Here is a 9791-nt window from a genome sequence, read left to right as displayed (position 1 = left end):
ATTCTGGGGGTTGTAGTGTGTCAAAGGTGCTGAGCATTGTTAGGAGGCCTCTTTCACCCTCACAGAACTACAATTCCCAGAATTCCCTGTGAAGAGGAGTTGATTGTTAAACCTCTCTAGGAACTGTAGCTCTAGGAAGGGAATAGGGATCTAGTATTTCTCAGTGCTCTTCACAAACAATTCTTCTCGGGCTCTTTTGAGAGAAAGCTATGAATGTTTAAAATGGTATCATAGTGCTTTAATTGTACAGCCTTATTTAGCCATTCACAAGGCACCCACATCTCTCAATGAGAGGGGATTGACACCTTCTTGAAGCTGGGAGATAAGCTATTGCCCAGAATACTTTGCTCCCCCTTCTTCGCTAGATGGGTTCTGAGGAGGTGAGGTGATTCTATTGATGACAGAGGACTAGCTTAACTGGGCAATCTTGAATTTACAGGCTGTCATAGGGCAACCTTGTGAGGCAGGTAGGTATGAGTCAAGATGACTCTATGGAGCTTCTATGTTCAGAGGCAGTGTACCACAATATTGACTGCTGGGGAGTAGCATTAGGGGTGGGATTTTGCCTTAAGACTCCTGCTTGTGAGCTTGAATGGCATCTGATCCGCCACCGTGTGAAGCACAATGCTTGGCAAGATTAATATTTATAGCCTGTTTAGGGAGGTTTTTAATGTTGCAAGCCACCCAGAGTGGCTGGGGAGGCCTGGCCAGATGGGTGGGGTATAAGTAATAAATTATTTATTTTTGATATTTTTATTATTACTATTGTTAGGCCTGACCCAGAAGGGCTCTTCTTTGATTCTTACTAGGATTCAAAACTAGACACTTTCCCAACATGCTAGTTTTGTGGGTACAGGGAGGTTAAAATAAAATAAAATAGTGGTACTATCTAAAAACAGGCTTACAGACTCATCTCTTGTATTTGAGAATTGGGCCTCAGACTATGTTCAGTTTGGGCACCAAATGCCCCTTTGAGAGCATTCTGGATATTTGGAAACACAGAAGTCTAGAAACAGGTCTGCCTTATTTATAAATCCAAAATCAAATTATAATGTCAAGGGCTGTGAACTCTATTAACCAGCCATCTATTAAGCAGTGTGCAGGTCTCTTAAGGTAGATGCTGGAAAGCTCTGTGGCCCTGTGCAGTTAAAATTAAGCTGGAGAAACAATTAGAAAGGATATTGTGGAGAGCAAGAGTTGGTTGCCTCAGTAATAGAGTGGATGCTAAATTAGCTGGTGGTTGTGCTGCCTGTGTGTGTGCATGTGCGCGCGCGCGGGGGCGTGCACACACACACGCACATATTTTATCTCCCATTTTTTTCCTCCAAGGAGCTTATGGTACAGTACAGGGTTCTCGCCCTCCTCTATTAATCTGCACAACAACTCTGTGAGGTTGTTTAGGCTGAGAGGCAGTGACTGACCCAAGGTCACTCAGTGAGCTTCATGGCCGAGGGGGGATTTGAATCTTGGTCTCCCAGATCCTAGTCGAAACTCTAACTACTATGCTACACTGTCACTCTCCGAGGTGGTCCTCAACCAGCCTGCTTCACAAAGGCAATGGAGACAAGCAGCACATGGGAGAAGAACCAAATGAAGATATTAACTGCGCATCAGAAGGCAAGATGGTTGTATTGAATCCTCCAAATCTATGTGGATATGAGATGGTGGAGATGCCTTCTGACCCATAAGCATCTGCTTCACACTTCACAGAGGTTGCCTTAAACCAGGAGTGGGGAACTCATTTCAACACAAGATCCACATTTCCTCCTGGCTAGGTTTCCAGGGGTCACATGCCAGTGTGCCACAGGCAAAAGTGAGGAGAGCCACAAATGTGAGCATTTTTCTGTGTACAGTAGTATGCAAGTTTCTTCACACACTTGCATACCCACCCCATCATACACCCCATCCTACTTATTCCAACCAGGCAACAACATTGGTAAGTCAATAAGAAGTGTTGCCTGGGGAGAAGGGGTGTGGCTGTGGAGCGATATATCTGGGGAGGGTCTCAAGAGCAAGATAAAGAGGTCTGAGGTTACACACACACACACACACACACACACACACCCCATCTTAAAACAGTCAAATAAGTATAGTGTTACACTCACAAATGTTTCTATCTGAAACAGACTGAAAAACGAGTGTGTTCTGATCCGTGTGGATGTTTCACTCAAAACCCTGACTCTTGCTTCACTTAGAAAAATGACTTTTGCTTCTGTCTTGACTTGTGGAAAAAATTCTATGTCTAAGCTCAAGAGACTCCAAGCAAAAAACAAACAAACCCTATGTGTGTTTGTGTGTGTGGAGGGGTGTTTACAACTCAGCTTGCTATGGAAAATTAGAAACAAACACTTATTTTTGATCCGCAAAGAAACTTCAGCTGCAGCCTTAAATGCTCTAACGAGGAAATAAACCCCATTGAGCACAGTAAGGGCTTACTTCTAAGAAAACATGCTTTGGCCTATGCTATGACAATGTTTGCTGACGTTTGTGCATTTGCAGCAAAAGTGTGCCCCCCCACCTTCCTCAGCCTATGGACTCTTGAGTATTATTATTATTATTATTATCATCATCATTAGAATTACGATCATCGTTATTAAAATGTATATCCTACCCTTCCTCCCAAAGGAGCCCAGAGCAGCAAACACACAAATGATAAAACAATTGCCAATTCTACTGTAATAGTAAAGGGCTCTGAGGGAGCCTTCCCCTACCTAGTGTCCTTCAAAGGTTCCATTAGCCCCAGCCAGCCAGGCCAGAGGCCAGGAATTGTGGGAATTTAACTCCCGACTAAGGGCTCCTCCAGAATTGGGTGTGTGTTTTTCTGCCACTGTAGTCTGCAACATGTCATTGATTCAATAGTGCATTTGTGGTGGATTCAAACTGGGCTGTTCACAAATCATTCTGTTTTACTAGTTCTGCAAAGTTTCCGCAATGTTACTGCATTATTGCCATTGAGAGAGGCAGTCTTGGTACTGTACAATAGCAAGAGTTCAAACAAACAAACAAGCCAGAACACTTGTGATATAAATTACAAGATTTCAGCAGGAAGCTTTGTGGCATGCACAGATTAGAAATGAAACAGCATGCCTATCCCAGAACATTTGCAGGCACGAGCAGTATTGAAAGCAAGGTTGCATACTACACCCTGAGAGCATCATAAGCACAAATCATCATGAATATAGGATGAAAAGGGTGTCTGGAGGGACTGAACATCTGGAGGGCACCAGGCTATGGAAAGCCGGTGTGACCATTGTTTACCGAAGTGTACAATGAGATTAAAAGAGGTAGTCATTAGCTCCTAGTCATCTCGCCTAAGTATACTGACTGAGACCCCAAAGGCTGTGTCTTCCATTATGCTTTTGACACCACCACCAACTAATCCCACCCTTTCACTGCACTGAGCTAAGCAACCATCCAGAATGTAATGCCTTTTGGGTACCGCTTGACCTGAGATGGATTTGAACTGACAACCCAAAGGGAAGGTAATTTGTTAATACTTGAATGGGCACCAAAAAGATAACAATTTTTAAAGTAATCAGAAAGCACCAGCTGGATGCAGTGCTAACAGCTGCCCGTGCTTATTCGTTCCTGTAAGTTTCATGATCAGGGCCTTTTTCTCTTGATCACTTACTATTCTCCCTCTTGGGTCTGAAAAAAGTCAGATCTCTAGCAAAGGATTAAAAAAAGAAAGATGGTTTGCATGGAAAATAAGCATGAACAATTTTCCATGGATTTTCAGCTGATGAATAATTGGCTTTGATTTGGGAAGTTTAATAAGTCGCCTAGAGGCTGAATGAAAACTAGCTAGGAAGGTATTGCAAAAAGCGGCAATAAAACCAGAAGACTACCTGCCTCCTCTCCTACCTCTAGAACCAGTCTCGATCATTTTCTTCACCCTGATCTGTTTCTTAGAACTCTAGCTGCCAACTAAGAATGGATGAATTGAGGTTCTCTAAGTTTCTCGTTCTTCTGGTCTTAAATTCAGTTCTCCACATTTCTACAGCAATTGGCAATTATTCTAAACAAGAATCCTCATGAAAATTCATTAGCGTTTTAGTGCCATTTTCTCCCAGTAAATACATTTCTGTATGTAGTTCTCACTAATTACGCACTTTGCAAGTCATTATGCTAACAATGGTTTTTTGGGTAGTTTCACTAACATGCATTTTTCTGTACCGTTTCCCCTAAGTAGATGCATTTTTTGTACAGATTGTTTGTGTGGGGAGCTCCATTGCAGAATGCAGAGAAGCACACATTTCAAAGGAATGTTGTGCTTTGGAATAGTAAGAGCTTGCTAGAGCAGGCCAGTGGCCCATCTGCTCTCACAGTGGCTGACCAGATGCCTGTGGGAATCCTGCAAGCAGGACCTGAGCACAAGAGCACTCATCTTACTTTTGGTTTCCAGCTATTGGTATTCAGAAGCATTATTGCTTCCAGCTCAGGAGACAGAGCACAGCCATCCAGCCATCGTGGCTAGTACCCATTGATAGTCTCCTCCTCCATGAAGTTACCTAGTCCTCTTTTAAAGCTATCCAAGTTGTTGGCCATCTCTGCCATCACTGGGAGTGAGTTCCGTGTGAAGAACTTTCTTTTATCTGTCCTAAATCCTGCAACTTCATTGAATGTCCATGAGTTCTAGTGTTATAAAGGAAGGAGAAAAACCTTTGTCCACTTTTTCCATGCCATGTATAGTTTTATAAACTAGCACAGGGGTAGGCAAACTAAGGCCTGGGGGCCGGATCCAGCCCAATCACCTTCTCAATCCGGCCCACAGATGGTCTGGGAATCAGCGTGTTTTTACATGAATAGAATGTGTGCTTTTATTTAAAATGCATCTCTGGGTTATTTGTGGGGCATATGAATTTGTTCATTTCCCCCAAAAAATATAGTCCAGCCCACCACATGGTCTGAGAGATGGTGGAACGGTCCACGGCTGGAAAAGGTTGCTGATCCCTGAACTAGCATATCACCTGTTAAGTGTGCATGCACACGAAAGCTCATACCAAGAACTGACTTAGTTGGTCTTTAAGGTGCTACTGGAAGGAATTTTTTTTGTTTTCACCTTTTTAGTATAGAGAAAAGTCCAAATGCTGCAACCTTTCTCATATGAGAGTTCATATGCCCTTGATCATTTTCGTTTCTGAAAGTGCAGATCATGCCATTTCTCATTAAACACAAGCAGAGTCAAATTCCTCCTCCATACTTAACTGGCAACAGAGGAAAGTGTTGTGCTCTTTTTTTCACCTTGTCTTTTCGGATTCAAAAATCTCAGCCTTATAGAAGACCCTGTAATTTGACTGCATTTTGGTTCCAAGAGGCTCAAAAAACCTTTGGCAGAACTTTTTCCTTAAATGAATGTTGAGGTTCAGCCATCCCTTGTGATGACTGTATTAAGTCTGATAGTATGACAAGCCTAGAGCCTCAGTAAGGCTCTGTGCTGTGCTGTAGCAGGCAGGAGAAAGAATGAAGTGCTTCCCCTTACTTCACCGCAGGGATGCTGAGATCATTTTGGGTGCCATTTGCCAATCCTCTGCACATTAAATTTAAAAAATCATATCCCACCCCCACCCCCAGGAGGAAACTACCAAAGAAGCTAAGCAGAGGAAGAGGTAGGTTACATTAGTGTGCATGGCTAAAGCTTAAAACTGTTGACCAACCAAAATGTCACAGAATAGTGAGACTGGATGGAAAACAAAGTGGGAGAGATTGTGTGGAAGAAGATGCTCACTTTAATTGAAGCCTGCCACAGCACTCCAGTTTTCTTGGGTCCTGTGCTGTGATGAGGAGAGGGAGATGCAGCCTGGTTGGAGTAGATCCCTTTCTTTTACACCTTTTCTGCCACCAAGTGAAATAGTCGTTGTCTTTCACCAATCGGCCTAAAATTCCCTGTGTCTCCCCCAAGAACACTTCCAGGTATCTTAGCATGTGGCACTAGACATGGGGCAGCATATTGAAGGAGACCATGCAAGTTATTTTTGTGGGATGTAAACACAGGAGCAGTCAATGACAACATTCCTAGAGTGTACATGTTAGAACATGGGGAGGGATGTCTGTCCAGCAAGCAGGTAAACTTCCTGGGGACGGACTTCCTCTGCATGTGACCAGAGGTGGGTGTGGCCTCACCTGTGCAGGTAATGATAAAAGCACAGGGCAGACCAGCCATCTCTCTCTTGCCTCTTGCCTCTCTGCCATCTTCATCTTCTGAAGGAGCAACATGCCCTCTTGGCTCTCAGCCAAGAGAGGACAGTACTATCTTCCTATAAGATAGTTTCTAAGTTTATGTAACCTTTTTAAGCCTGCCTACCTTCTGGGATCACATTGTGAACAGAACGTGAGTAAACTCTTTTATACTTTTATAAAGACTGTGTCGTGTCTTGTATTTTAAGAGGGAACAAAGGGGAAATTACCAGAGTAATTATTATAGAGGTTCTAGCGAACCTGTGCACACGTTACCGTTGCAAACTAAAAGGGGAATGTTTATAAACTCTGCAGATATTTTGGGAACTTGTTAGCACAAGTTGGATAAGGATATAATTAGTCAATATATCCTCTCCTGCACCCCAGAACATTCCCACAATTTTTCCCAGAAGTGATGTATGGAAGTGAGAGCTGGACCATAAAGAAAGCTGATCGCCGAAGAATCGATGCTTTTGGATTATGGTGCTGGAGGAGACTCTTGAGAGTCCCACAGACTGCAAGAAGATCAAACCTCTCCATTCTTAAGGAAATCAGCCCTGAGTGCTCACTGGAAGGACAGATCCTGAAGCTGAGGCTCCAATACTTTGGCCACCTCATGAGAAGAGAAGACTCCCTGGAAAAGACCCTGATGTTGGGAAAGATGGAGGGCACAAGGAGAACGGGACAACAGAGGACGAGATGGTTGGACAGTGTTCTCAAAGCTACGAACCTGAGTTTGACCAAACTGCAGGGAGGCAGTGGAAGACAGAAGTGCCTGGCGTGCTCTGGTCCATGGGGTCATGAAGAGTCGGACACGACTAAATGACTAAACAACAACAATAACATGCAAGTTATATGAAAACAAGAACAAAAGTTTAGTAAAAGATTTTGGTGGTTTTAAGGTCATTGTTAGGGAATAGTTTAACACAGGAATAGCTGTAAATATGCATAGCTTTCCTTCCATTTGGAGCAAAAGAGCATATAAACAAAGAGTTAAAAGCAAATCTACTTTCCCTCCAGCCTAAAACATTGCCTATCAACATATGACAGCCAGGCAGTTCTTAAGATGTTAGAATGGTGCCCTTTAGCAGGGTTTCTTCCTTTGTCTCTTGAGATCATGCCTTGATCTCTTCATCCTTTGTTCTGATTTTCCAATATACCTTCTGGCTACAAGCCTTCCAGTCCACCAGTTCAAGTACAGTACTAAAGTCTTTTGCCAACTATATACAGCCTACATGCTATTTTTCAATGAATCTACCACCTTGCAATTTGATCCCAGGGTGGGTCAGGTTTAACAAGTTCATGCCATAATCCCCAAACAAATTTACATGCAAAATTTGAATGTTTATATAACAGCAGAATCTATAAAAGGATCGTCTATTTCCTTTACAAAGCCGAAATGTCTGTTTCTCCCTCTTCTCGTTTCCTCAAATCCAAGATCCTGACTTTACTGGGTTCTGGTCAAGCTGCTGATACAAATTATGTATCTTAGTAGTACAGTGAAGCACATTCCTTACATTTGCAGCACAAAGGTGTACTTTTAGAGTATTTTGGAATAAGAACTGCTTCCGTCTGCCTTTCACTTCAGAAAGAAAAAAGGCGAGTTGAAGAGGGAGATGATAGAGGCATATGAAATTAAGCATAGTACAGAGAAAGTGGGTAAGATAAGTTTTTCTTCCACTCATTATATTAGAACCCAGAGTCATCCATTGAAGCCGCAAATGTTCCAAGATTCAGGACAGACAAAAGAAAGTACTTATTCATACAACACAAAGTTACACGTTTGAATTTTCTACCACAATATGAAATGATGGCCTTAAAAATGGATTATACAAATTAATGGAGGATATAGGAATTACTTTATTTGCATGTCAACGTATTTAAACAATTTATATCCCATCCTTTGTCAAAACACCTCAAGGTGGATCACATGTAAATGGTTATTAATGTTTAGGCTATTGCCTCCAATATGGGCAGTATTATGCTTCTCTGTGTTTTGGAGTGTGCCTCCTCCTTAGAATCCAGCAAGAGACTCTGCCGGGGGTGGGGGGGGATGCCACTCCTCTGAGCCTAGTAGGTAATTGATTCATGCTGCTTCTCTTCATTGGTAGTGATTGAATGTTCCACTCAAATGCTATATGGAGATGCTGCAGGATTGCTTGTCCTTAGCAGAGGTTGATTGGAAGGAGATAAGTCCAGAGCAATGACTCATAAGAAGGAAACATGTAACCCCCTCTGAGGATAGGTCATTATGCTTCATCCCTACAGCAAAAGCAATTGAATGGCTCTGGTGCATCACAGGCCAAGGCAAGGACAGAGCAATGAACCAAGCAGAGAGGCAGCAAACTAGCTCCTTTGTTGGTGGATGTTTGGGCTCAGATAAGCCTTTCTTAAATGTTCTCTCTACACATGCTCAGCTGCCATCTTTCCTAGTTAAAGGAGGTGGTCCAGGACACAACCCATCAAACTGTCCTGCTTTTGGCTTAAGCTGAACGGTTTCAGTGCTTTCCACAGGTCTGTCATACACAGGTCGTTGGCTTGTGCTATTACTTTTGATTCTCCGCCTGGTTTATAAGCTGCAGCAACAGCCCAGTCACCATCTGTCCACTCAGCAAGTCATCTGTCTACTCAAAGCCTGTAAAGATCTTTCCCACACTCCTCTTCTCCCGCTCTGCACTTTTGATTACTCCAATGGAAATTGGATGGGCTTTACGAGGGATGAGAGTTGATGCAAATGAAAACCGACTTGAGGCTGGTTGCCATGGCAAGTCTAAAGATTTACTATCTGGAGGGGGAACTTCTGCTCAAAGAGCCAGTGGCAACTGACCTTTTCCTATGGAATCGTCCAGCTGCAGTTTGCCTGTGAGTTTGCAACATAAAGCAAGCGGCAGCAAAGTGCCCACAGCAGACCTTTGTTTGGCTAAGAGGGCCAGACCAAAGAAGGGTGTTTCCTTCTTTACAGTATATCAGCAAAGAAGCCTTTGGCTGGTAAGACTGCAATAGTCATTTTATGATGAGTTATTTGCACCATCAACCCAACTTTGCAACTGGTCAAACCAGCAAGCTGGATGTTCGGCTGGTGAATGGTTTAGTCCAGAGATGGGGAACAATTTTATGGCTAACCAAGCCAGGTCCTTATTTGTCCTCACCTTCCATGAGCCAACATTGGCAAGTGATTGGGACACCCTCTGTCATTTACTTGATGTCATGATGTCAGATGGTTGACTGGTGGTTTGTCCCACCGACCAGTCAAAGCTCATTGCACAGTACTTCCCAAGTGTCCTGGCAGCCATCTGATTTAATTATGTATTTTTAGGTGGCGCTGTGGGTTAAACCACAGAGCCTAGGACTTGCCGAACAGAAGGCTGGCGGTTCAAATCCCCGTGACGGGGTGAGCTCCCATTGCTCGGTCCCTGCTTCTGCCAACCTAGCAGTTCAAAAGCACATCACAGTGAAGTAGATAAATAGGTACCTCTCTGGCAGGAAGGTAAACAGCGTTTCCGTGCGCTGCTCTGGTACGCCAGAAGCAGCTTCGTCATGCTGGCCACATGACCTGGAAGCTGTACACCGGCTCCCTCAGCCAATAAAGCGAGATGAGCGCCGCAACCCCAGAG

The sequence above is a fragment of the Podarcis gaigeae genome (genome assembly GCF_964106915.1).
Source record: "Podarcis gaigeae genome assembly, chromosome: Z".
NCBI lineage: Eukaryota > Metazoa > Chordata > Lepidosauria > Squamata > Lacertidae > Podarcis > Podarcis gaigeae.
Note: the sequence above shows the minus strand (reverse complement) of the source record.